Here is a 12,628-nt window from a genome sequence, read left to right as displayed (position 1 = left end):
AGTAATATTAGTATGTGTCTGTTTATCACATTTTGTTATTATAGATAATGCTGCTATAAACACAGGGGTTTAGGCACCTGCTGGCTCAGTCAGGTAAGCAGCTGCCTTCAGCTCAGGTCATTATCTCAGGGTCCTGAGGTCAAGCCCTACATCAGGCTCCCTGCTCAGTGGGGGTTCTGCTTCTTCCCCTGCCTCTGTTGCTCCCCCTGCTTGTGCTCTCGCATTTGCATGTTCTCTCCCTCAAATAAAATAAAATCTTTTAAAAAATAGAGGTGCATATAACTTTTAAAATTAATGTTCTTGTTTTGAGTAAATAGTAGTACAATTACTGGATCATATGATGATTCTATTTTTAATTATTTGAGAAACTGTCATACTGTTTCCTACAGTGTCTGTACCAGTTGAAACTCTCACTAAGAATGCACAAGAGTTCCCTTTTCTGCACATCCTTGTCAACACATTATTTCTTACCTTTTTGATCCTAGCCATTCTGATATGTGTAAGGTGGTATCTCATGGTTTTGATTGACATTTCCCTGATGATTAGTAATGTTGAACATCATTTTATATGTTTGTTAGCCATCTGTATGTCTTTGGAAAAATGTCTTTCAGGTCTTGTGTCCATTTAAAAATCAGATTATTTGGGGTTTTTTGGTGTTGGGTTGTATAAGTTCTTCATATATTTTGGGTATTAATCCTTTATCATATCATTTGTAAATACATTCTTCCATCCAGTAGATTTGCCTTTTTGTTCTGTTGATGGTTTCCATTGCTTTGCTTTTTATTTTGCTGTAATCCTAGTAGTTAATTCTTGATTTTGTTTCCTTTGGCTGAGAAGACCTATCCATAAATACATTGCTAACGCTGATGTCTAAGAGATTACTACCTATGTTTTCTTCTAGGAATATTATAGTTTCAGGTCTCACATAAAGGTCTATAATCCATTTGAGCTTATTTTTGTGTATGGTGTAGAAACACAGTCGTATCATTCTTTTGCATATAGACGTCCAGTTTCTCCAGCACCATTTATTGCAATAAATGTCTTTTCCCTGTTGTATATTCTTATTCCTTTGTCATTTAATTGTCCGTATAGCCATGGGTTTATTTCTGGGCTGTCTGTCCTGTTCCATTGACCTATGTGTTTGTTTTTGTGCCATTTCCGTGCTGTTCTGTTTCTGCACCTTTGTAGTATATTTTGGAGTCTGGGATTGTTACACGTCCAGCTTAGTTCTTTTTCAGGATTACTTTGGCTATTCAGGGTCTTTCGGGTTCCATACAAATTTTAGGATTACATGTTCTAGTTTTGTGGGAAAATGCTGTTGGTATTTTGATAGAGATTGCATTAAATCTGCTGATTGCTCTGGGTAGTCTGGTTCTTTGTTATTAGTGCATAGAAACACAACACATTTCTGTATGTTAATTTTATATCCTGTAAGTTTACTGAATTCATTTATGAGTTATTCTAATAGCTTTTTGGTGGAGTCTTTCAGGTTTTCTATATGTAGTATCATGTCCTCTACAAATAGTGATAGTTTTTCTTCCTCACAGTTTTTTTTTTTTAAGATTTTATATATTTATTTGGCAGACAGAGATCACAAGTAGGCAGAGAGACAGGCAGAGAGAGAGAGAGGAGGAAGCAGGCTTCCTGCTGAGCAGAGAGCCTCATATAGGACCCTGAGACCATGACCTGAGCTGAAGGCAGAGGCTTAACCCACTGAGCCACCCAGGCGCCCCTTCCTTACAGTTTTGATGCCTTTTATTTCTTTTTCCTGTCTGGTTGCTACAGCTAGGACTTCCCAGTGCTATGTTGAAGGCAGGTGGTGAGAGTGGACATACTTGTCTTTTTCCTGAGCCTGGAAGAAAAGTTCCATTTTTCACCATCAAGTATGATGTTAGCTGTATATTCCCACTATACCTGTGTCATTGAGAGTTTTATCATGAAAGAGGTGGTATTTTGCCAAATGCTTTACCTGTATCTTTTGAGGGGATAATGTGGTTTTTGTCCTTTCTCTTGTTAATGTATCACATTGATGGCTTTGTGAATATTGAACTACCCTTGTATCCCTAGAACAAATCCTATTTGATTGTGATGAATGAATCTTTTGTTTTGTTGGATTCAGTTTACTAATGTTCAGATGAGGATTTCTGCTTACACATTCATCAGAAATACTGGCCTATAGTTTTCTTTTTTGAAGCATCTTTGTCTGGTTCTGGGATCAAGGTAATGCTGGCCTCCTAAAATGAACTTGGAAGTTTTCCTCTCTTTTTTTGGAGTAATTTGAGAAGAATAAATACTAACCCTTCTTTAATGTTTTGTAGAATTCATCTATGAAGTCATCTAATTTAAGACTTTTATTTGTTGGGAATTTTTTGTTTACTGATTCAGTTTAATTACTGGTAATGATTTGATCAGATTTTCTGTTTCTTTCTAATTTAGATCAGAACGTTGTGTTTCTAAGAATTTAATCATTTCTTTTAGATTGTCCTAGGTTGTCCAGTTTGTTGGTGTATAATTTTCCATGATGTTCTCTTGATGTGGTGTCAGTTATTATTTTTCCTCCTTCATTTTTCATTTTAGACTTCTCACTGAGATTTGATAATTTTGTTTATCTTTTCACAGAGCCAGCTCTTAATTTCATTGGTCCTTTCTATTCTTTTACTTATTTTTAAAAAGATTTAAAAAATTTATTTGAGAGAGAGAAAGAGTGTGTGTGTGTGTGCACATGTACATGCACGCACACGTGCATACAAGGATGGGGCAGTGAGGGAGGGCAAGAATCTCTAGCAGACTCCATGCTGAGTGTGGGGTCCAACACTGGGCTCGATCTCATGACCCTTGAGATCATGAGCAGAGCTGAAACCAAGAGTTGGATGCTTAACCAGCTCAGCCACCCAGGTGCCCCTCTCTTGTTCTTTTAATCTCTATTTTATTTATTTTCACTCTAATCTTCTTATTTTCCTTCTACTAGCTTTGGGCTTCGTTTATTCTTCTTTTCTTTAGTTCCTTTAGGTGTAAGGTTAGGTTGTTTGATAATTTTTCTTGTTTCTTGTGTTATGCCTGTATCATTATAAACTTCCCACTTAGGTGCACCTGGGTGGCTCAGTGGGTTAAGCCTCTGCCTTCAGCTTGGGTCATGATCTCAGGGTCTCAGGCTCTCTGCTCAGCAGGGAGCCTGCTTCCTCCTCTCTCTCTCTCTGCCTGCCTCCCCGCCTACTTGTGATCTCTGTCAAATAAATAATTAAAAAAAATAAACTTCCCACTTAGAACTGTTTTTGCTCTGTCTCAAAGGTTTTGGACCATTGTGATTTCATTTTCATTTGTGTCATTTTATTTCCTGTTGATTTCTTTGTTGACCCATTGGTTGTTTAGTAGCATGTTGTTTAGCCTCCATGTCTTTGTATTTTTTCCAATTTTTTTCTTGTAATTGATTTCTAGTTTCATTCCACTGTGGTCAGAAAAGATGCTTGATATGATTTCATATTCTCAAATTTATTGAGACTTGTTTTGTGGCCTAACGTGATCTTAGAGAACGTTTCATATGCACTTGAAAAGAATGTGTATTGTGCTGTGTTTGGATGGAATGTTCTGTACACGTCTGTTAGATCCATTTGGTCTAATGTGTTACTTAAAGCCACAGTTTCTTTGTTGATATTTCTGTCTAGATGATCTATTTCTTGATTTAATTGGGTTTTTAAGTACTCTAATATTACTGTCTCTTTTGGTCTACTATTTGCTTTATGTATTTAGGTGCTTCTGTGTTGGGTACATGGATATTTATAGTTATATAATCTTGTTGGATTGATCCCTTTATCATTATGTAATGCCCTTATTTTTTTTTTAAGATTTTATTTATTTATTTGACAGAGATCACAAGTAGGCAGAGAGACAGGCAGAGAGAGGAATAGAAGCAGCTCCCTGCTGAGCAGGGAGCCCGATGTGGGGCTTGATCCCAGGACTCTGGGATCTGAGCTGAGCAGAAGGCAGAGGCTTTAACCCACTGAGCCACCCAGGCGCCTTGTAATGCCCTCCTTTATCTCTTGTTAAAGTCTTTGTTTTAAAATTTATCTTCTCTAGTGTATTGTTAAGCCAGTTTTTGTTCCACTTCTATTTGCATAGAATAACTTTGTCCATGCCTTTCCTTTCAGTCTGTATGTATCTTGAGGTTTGAAGTGATGTCTTATAGGCAGTATGTAGATAGGTCTTCTTTTGGAGGGGAGGGCGCCTTGTTTTTTATCCATTCTGCCACCCTCTGTCTTTTGATTGGAGCATTTAGCTCATTTACATTTAAAGCAACCCCCCCCCCCAGACTGTTTATTTGACAGAGAGAGAGAGAGGGAATATAAGCAGGGGGAGAGTCAGAGGGAGAAGCAGATTCCCTGCTGAGCAGGGAGGCCAATTCGAGGCTCAGTCCCAGGCCCTTAGGATCATGACCTGAGCCAAAGGCAGATGCTTAGCTGACTGAGCCACCCAGTGCCCCTACATTTAAAGTAATTATTGATAGATACATACTTAGTGCATTTTGTTGATTGTTTTATGTTTTGTAGTTTTGTTTTTTATGTTTTGTAGTTTGTTTTTTGATTGTTTTATTTTTGTAGTTCTCTGTTTCTTATTCTTTTTCTTGCTTCCCATGTGGTTTGATGGTTCTATAGTATATGCTTTGATAACTCTATGTTTTGTGTATATATTATAGTTTTTTGATTTGTGGTTACCATTAATTTTTTTTTTTTTAGATTTTATTTATTTATTTGACTGAGAGACAGATTACAAGTATGCAGAGAGGCAGGCAGAGAGAGAGAGAGGAGGAAGCAGGCTCCCCGCTGAGCAGAGAGCCAGATGCGGGGCTCGATCCCAGGACCCTGGGATCATGATCTGAGCCAAAGGCAAGGTCTTTAAACCACTGAGCCACCCAGGCGCCCCACCATTAGTTTTGTATATAACATCCTATGTGCATAGCAGTCTATATTAAGTTGATGGTCACTTAAGTTCAAACACACTGTTAAAGTGCTCAATTTTTATTCCTTCCTCCATGTTTTATGTCTATGAAGCCATAGTTTACATGTTTTAATTTTCTATATCCCTTGATTAATTTTTGTAGACAGAATTGATTTTACTGATTGTGTTTCAGCCTCCATACTGGCTATATGAGTGATCAATCTATCATTACTGTATATTTGATTTTTACCTGTAACATTTTTTTAAAAATTTAATTTTATTTATTTATTTATTTATTTATTTATTTATTTTTGAGAGAGAGCACACCCATGCACATAAGCATGCACAAGTAAGAGGGAGAGAATCCCAAAGCACAAACCCCCTCTCCCGCTAAACATGGAAACCAACACATGACTTGAACAAAAACCAAGAGCTGGATATTCAACTGATTGAGCCACCCAGGCACCCTGAATCTGGTTTTGTTTTTGTTTTTAATTTATTTTTAATTTTCAGCATAACAGTATTCATTGTTTTTGTACCACACCCAGTGCTCCATGCAATCCGTGCCCTCTCTAATACCCACCACTTGGTTCCCCCAACCTCCCACCCCCCCACCACTTAAAACCCCTTAGATTGTTTTTCAGAGTCCATAGTCTCTCATGGTTCACCTCCCCTTCTAATTTCTCCCAACTCCCTTTTAACTCCCCATGTCCATGATGCTATTTGTTATGCTTCACAAATAAGTGAAACCATATGATAATTGACTCTCTCTGCTTATTTCACTCAGCATAATCTCCTCCAGTCCCATCCATGTTGCTACAAAAGTTGGGTATTCATCCTTTCTGATGGAGGCACAATACTCCATAGTGTATATGGACCACATCGTCCTTATCCATCCGTCCACTGAAGGGCATCTTGGTTCTTTCCACAGTTTGGCGACTGTGGCCGTTGCTGCTATAAACATTGGGGTACAGATGGCCCTTCTTTTCACTACATCTGTATCTTCCCACAATTGCTGTAAATAGCCAGTAGTACAATTGCAGGGTCATAGGGATGTTCTATTTTTAATTTCTTGAGGAATCTCCACACTGTTCTCCAAAGAGGCTGCACCAACTTGCATTCCCACCAACAGTGTAAGAGGGTTCCCCTTTCTCCACTTCCCCTCCAACACATGTTTCCTCTCTTGCTAATTTTGGCCATTCTAACTGGTGTAAGGTAATATCTCAATGTGGTTTTAATTTGAATCTCCCTGATGGCTAGTGATGAACATTTTTTCATGTGTCTGATAGCCATTTGTATGTCTTCATTGGAGAAGTGTCTGTTCATATCTTCTGCCCATTTTTTGATATGATTATCTGTTTTGTGTGTGTTGAGTTTGAGAAGTTCTTTATAGATCCTGGATATCAACCTTGTCTGTACTGTCATTTGCAAATATCTTCTCCCATTCCGTGAGTTGCCTCTTTGTTTTCTTGACTGTTTCCTTTGCTGTGCAGAAGTTTTTGATTTTGATGAAGTCCCAGAAGTTTATTTTGGCTTTTGTTTCCTTTGCCTTTGGAAACATATCTTGAAAGAAGTTGCTGTGGCTGATATGGAAGAGATTACTGCGTATGTTCTCCTCTAGGATTCTGATGGATTCCTGTCTCATGTTGAGATCTTTTATCCATTTCGAGCTTATCTTTGTGTATGGTGTAAGAGAATGGTCGAGTTTCATTCTTCTACATATAGCTGCCCAGTTTTCCCAGCACCATTTATTGAAGAGACTGCCTTTTTTTCCACTGTATATTTTTTCCTGTTTTGTTGAAGATTATTTGACCATAGAGTTGAGGGTCCATATCTGGGCTCTCTACTCCATTCCACTGGTCTATGTGTCTGTTTTTATGCCAGTACCATGCTGTCTTGGTGATCACAGCTTTGTAGTAAAGCTTGAAATCAGGTAACATGAGGCCCACAGCTTTATTTTTGTTTTTCAACATTTCCTTAGCGATTCGGGGTCTCTTCTGATTCCATACAAATTTTTGGATTAGTTGCTCCACCTCTTTGAAGAATACCGGTGGAATTTTGATCGGAGTGGCATTAAAAGTATAGATTGCTCTAGGCAGTATAGACATTTTACCAGTGTTTATTCTTCCGATCCAAGAGCATGGAATGGTCTTCCATCTTTTTGTGTCTAAATCAATTTCTTTCATGAGTGTCCTGTAGTTCCTCGAGAACAGATCCTTTACCTCTTTGGTTAGGTTTATTCCCAGGTATCTTATGGTTCTTGGTGCTATAATAAATGGAATCGATTCTCTAATTTCCCTTCCTGTATTTTCATTTTTAGTGTATAAGAAAGCCACTGATTTCTGTACATTGACTTTGTATCCTGCCATGTTACTGAATTGCTGTATGAGTTCTAGTAGTTTGGAGGTGGAGTCTTTTGGGTTTTCCATATAAAGAATCAGGTCATCTGCAAAGAGAGAGAGTTTGACTTCTTCATTGCCAATTTGGATACCTTTTATTTCTCTTTGTTGTCTGATTGCTGTTGCTAGGACTTCTAATACTATGTTGAACAAGAGTGGTGGGAGTGGGCATCCTTGTTGTGTTCCTGATCTCAAAGGGAAGGCTGCAAGCTTTTTCCCATTGAGGATGATATTTGTTGTGGGTCTTTCATAGATAGATTTTATGAAGCTCAGGAATGTTCCCTCTATCCCTATACTTTGAAGCGTTTTTTTTTTTTTTTTTTAAGATTTTATTTATTTATTTGGCAGACAGAGATCACAAGTAGGCAGAGAGGCAGGCAGAGAGAGAGGAGGAAGCAGGCTCCCTGCCGAGCAGAGAGACCGATGCGGGGCTCAATCCCAGGTCCCTGGGATCATGACCTGAGCATAAAGCAGAGGCTTTAACCCACTGAGCCACCCAGGGGCCCCAACTTTGAAGCGTTTTAATCAGGAACAGATGCTGGGTTTTGTCAAATGCTTCTTCTGCATCAATTGACAGGACCATGTGGTTCTTCTCTCTGTTCTTATTAATTTGTTCTATCACATTGATTGATTTGCGAATGTTGAACCATCCTTGTAGCCCAGGGATGAATCCCACCTGGTCATGGTGGATAATCTTTTTAATGTGCTGTTGGATCCTGTTTGCTAGGATCTTGTTGAGAATCTTAGCATCCATATTCATCAGTGATATTGGTCTGAAATTCTCCTTTTTGGAAGGGTCTTTGCCTGGTTTGGGGATCAGGGTAATGCTGGCTTCATAGATAGAGTCTGGAAGTTTTCCTTCTGCTTCAGTTTTTTGAAACAGCTTCAGGAGAATAGGTGTTATTTCTTCTTTGAAAGTTTGGTAGAATTCCCCAGGGAATCCGTCAGGTCCTGGGCTCTTGTTTTTTGGGAGGTTTTTGATCACTGCTTCAATCTCGTTACTAGATATCGGTCTATTCAGGTTGTCGATTTCTTCCTGGTTCAATTTTGGGAGATTATAGTTTTCCAGGAATGCATCCGTTTCATCTAGGTTGCTAAGCTTATTGGCATATAACCGTTGATAATAACTTCTGATGATTGTTTCTACTTCCTTGGTGTTAGTTGTGATCTCTCCCTTTTCATTCATAATTTTACTAATTTGGGCTTTCTCTCTTTTCTTTTGGATTAGTGTGGCCAATGGTTTATCGATCTTATTGATTCTTTCAAAAAACCAGCTTCTAGCTTCATTGATATGTTCTACTGTATCTCTGGTTTCTACGTCATTGATCTCAGCTCTAACCTTGATTATTTCCCTTCTTATGTGTGGAGTTGGTTTGATTTGTTGTTGATTCTCCAGTTCTTTAAGGTGTAGAGACAGCTGCTGTGTTCTGGATTTTTCAATTTTTTTGAGGGAGGCTTGGATGGCTATGTATTTCCCCCTAGGACCGACTTTGCTGTCTCCCATAAATTTTGTTCCAAAGTGTCTTCATTCTCACTGGTTTCCATGAATTGTTTCAGTTCTTCTTTGATCTCCTGGTTGATCCAAGCATTCTTAAGCAAGGTGGTCTTTAGCTTCCAGGTGTTTGAGTTCCTTCTGAACTTTTCCTTGTGATTGAGCTCCAGTTTCAAAGCACTGTGATCTGAGAATATGCAGGGAATAATCTCAGTCTTTTGGTATCGGTTGAGTCCTGATTTCTGACCCAGTATGTGGTCTATTCTGGAGAAGGTTCCGTGTGCACTTGAGAAGAATGAGTATTCTGTCGTTTTAGGGTGGAATGTTCTGTATATATCTATGAGGTCTATCTGGTCCAATGTGTCATTCAATGCTCTTGTTTCTTTATTGATTTTCTGCTTCGATGATCTGTCTATTTCTGAGAGAGGTGTGTTAAGATCTCCTACTATTAATGTATTCATATCAATATGACTCTTTATCTTGATTAACAGTTTTCTTATGTAATTGGCTGCTCCCATATTGGGGGCATAGATATTTACAATTGTTAAATCATCTTGATGGAGAGTCCCTTTAAGGATTATGTAGTGTTCTTCTGTTTCTCTGACTAAAGTCTTTAGTTTAAAATCTAATTTATCTGATATGAGAATCTCTACCCCAGCCTTCTTTTGAGGTCCATTGACATGAAAGATTCTTCTCCATCCCTTCACTTTCAATCTGGGTGTATCTTTAGGTTCAAAATGGGTCTCTTGTAGACAACATATGGATGGGTCCTATCGTCTTATCCAATCAGCAACCCTGTGCCATTTTATGGGTGCATTTAGGCCATTCACATTGAGAGTGATTATTGATAGATACATTTTTATTGACATCGTGTTACCTTTGAAGTCTTTCTTTCTGTAGATTGTCTCTATATTTCTGTTCAATGCTATTCTTAGGATTTTTCCTCTTTTATAGAACCCCTCTTAATATTTCCTGCAGTGTTGGCTTGGTGGTTGCATAGTCTTTTAAGCCTTGCCGGTCTTGGAAACTCTTTATCTCTCCATCCATTTTGAATGTCAGTCTTGCTGGATAAAGTATTCTTGGCTGCATGTCTTCTCATTTAATGCCCTGAGTATATCTTGCCAGCCCTTTCTGGCTTGCCAGGTCTCTGTGGACAGGTCTGACGTTATTCTGATGGGCTTTCCTCTGTAAGTAAGGAGCCTCTTTGTTGTAGAAGCTTTCAAGAGATTATACCTACAATTATGATTCCTCAATTTGACTATCAGGTGTCTTGATGTTTTTCTGGAATCTATAATCTTGGGTGGAGACCGTTCAGCCTCTAGTACATGAACGCTGGTTCCATTCGCGAGATTGGGAAAATTTTCATGAAGAACTTGTTCCACTATATCTTCTAGACTTCTTTCTTTCTCCTCCCCTTCAGGGATTCCAATAATTCTGACGTTGGAACGTTTCATGGCATCATTTATTTCCCTGATTCTGTTTTTGTGGTTTCTAAGCTATTTGTTCCAGGCTTCCTCTTGATCCTTTCTCTCTGTTTGTCCTCCAGATCACTAATTCTTTTTCTGTCTCAGTTACCCTAGCTTTGAGAGAATTTAGATTAGATTGGAACTCATTGAGAGCATTGTGAACCTCAGCCTTGGTAGCTTTTAGCTCTGCCCTAACATTGTGAACATCCTGTCTGGTCACTTTCAGCTCGGCCCTAATCAATTCCGTTTGGTCATCCATGGCTTTCTCCAACCTAGCTATTGCCTGGATAATTGTTAGCCTGAATTCTCTTTCTGACATATTGTCTATGTTGATAGCCATTAGCTCTGTTGCGGAAGGTCCATCCTTTGTATTTTTCTTCTGTAAGATGTAGCTGGATGTATCGACCATAGTGCAGTCAGGGTACACCCAGGAACACTTCTGAGCAATCAGGATTCCCCACCCAAATGAGAGAAAAAAGAAAAGAAAACGGAAAAAAAAAGAGAGAGAGAGACAGGAAAGAAAGGGAAGATGAAAGAGAAGGTTCAGCCCAAATGGGCCCCAAGGTAAGATTTATGAGGTATACAAACAAAAACAGACAAACAAAAAGACTGATAAAAGTATATACAAGAGAAAAAATATATATATATGCAAATAAAGGAAGAACCTCGTCGAAAAGAACCCCAAGTGTAAGATTTATATACTATCAGGACAAACACAAAAACACAGAAACAGTGGTGGAAGAAAAAGATGGGAGCGTGGTTATAAATTCTCAGTGTGGGCGAGGAGCGTTGTTTTGATCCTTCCTGGATGTGTCTTGATATCTTTGTTAAAGGACTCAACTTTCCTAGGATAAAGGGGGATTCAAAATTGGTTTACCTATAGGGGTAGTATTGATTGGGGAAAGGGGATTACTTTTAAGTTTAACTCTATATGAATATTAGAAAATAAAAATAAAAAAGGAATAAATTAGACTAAACTAAACTAAAATTTTAAAAAAATTCAAAAAAATAGAAATGCAAAAGAGAAACAGGTGTATGCATCAAAAAGTTCAGGTTAGAAGATTATTATGGAATTTGATGTACTGGACAGCTCGCTGTGATGGTAAATAGGTTAAAAAATTATCTATATATAAAAAAAAGAGCCAGAATAGTGGGAACAAATTAAAAATAAGAGTTGCCCTATGAAGTAGTGTTGGTGGTTCTCTTGTAGTCTTTTTTTTGTTTTGTTTTTTCTTTCCTGGTTGGTTTTCTGGGGGAGGGGCCTGCCAAGTGGGTTTTCAGTCAATGGTGTTCCCTGAGTTAAGTCCTCCCGCCTCCCTCAAGGGGGTGGGCTCTGAGGAAACCGGTTTTTTCAGGCTTTTGTTCTCTGGAGGTTTTTTTCACCTTTTTTTTTTTTCTCCCCCTCTCACCTTGACCATTTTTGATGGTTTTTGTAGGTTTAGAGGAAAGCAAACTGCACCCTGACCTCCCTCTCAGAGAGAAGCCTCAGTCTGTTCTTCTGTGGGTGTAGCAGAGCCCATATAAATGTCCCCTTGGCCGCTGGCAGAGCAGGTTCCGAGTCGCGGTCCCTGGGGATGCAGGATCTTCTGCTTGTACCCAAAACCATGGCATCCAGGGCTGTCTGGGAGCTCCAGATCACCAGAGAGTTTCCAAGCAGCAGTTGCACACTGAGATTTTGCTGCTGGCCCGGGCTGGGAGTACCTGGTGCCTCTGGGTCTAAGAGCACCCAGCTTGCACACACCTCTCTCAGGGGAGCATGAGGGGCGTGCACATCTCAGGCTCTGTAGCAGGGCCCGCTTGTTCTGCCCTCTGGCGTTCCTCCAAGCCCCTCACAGGAGCCGGACCCCACGCATTCTCGGGCGAGCTGACGGCTCAGGGACCAAGACCTGGTTTCTCCCGCCGCACTCTCTCTGGCTCAGCGCCAGGGGAGGCTGTCCTGGGACCGGGGACTTAAGCCCCTGTCGCTAGCCCCCACCCCACAATCCCTCCCCCCCCCCCCCCCCCCGCAATCCTTTGCTCTTTTGGAGCGCTTTCAACCAGTCTCCAAGTTAATGCTGGTCCCCAGACGCAGGGCACTCTCGCTCGTATTGGGGTATTACTTTCCAACCGGTCACGTCTGGTGGCTCCCTCCCCCTTTAGTTTATCTTCCGATATCAGTCGCCACCGTTCCCACTCCGCTTTACCTACCCACTGGCGTCTTCTGCCCCTGTAGCGATCCAGACGTGTATAATTCTGATCTCAGGCTGATTTCATGGGTGATCGGAGTTCTTTGGTAGGTAGTCAGCTCACTTTAGGGTACAGGTTGAAAAGGCACCTCCTCCTGCTTCCCCACATTCTTG

Source organism: Mustela putorius, unplaced genomic scaffold (assembly GCF_011764305.1).
Source record: "Mustela putorius furo isolate JIRA1106 unplaced genomic scaffold, ASM1176430v1.1 tig00000198_pilon_pilon_pilon, whole genome shotgun sequence".
Lineage (NCBI taxonomy): Eukaryota > Metazoa > Chordata > Mammalia > Carnivora > Mustelidae > Mustela > Mustela putorius.
Note: the sequence above shows the minus strand (reverse complement) of the source record.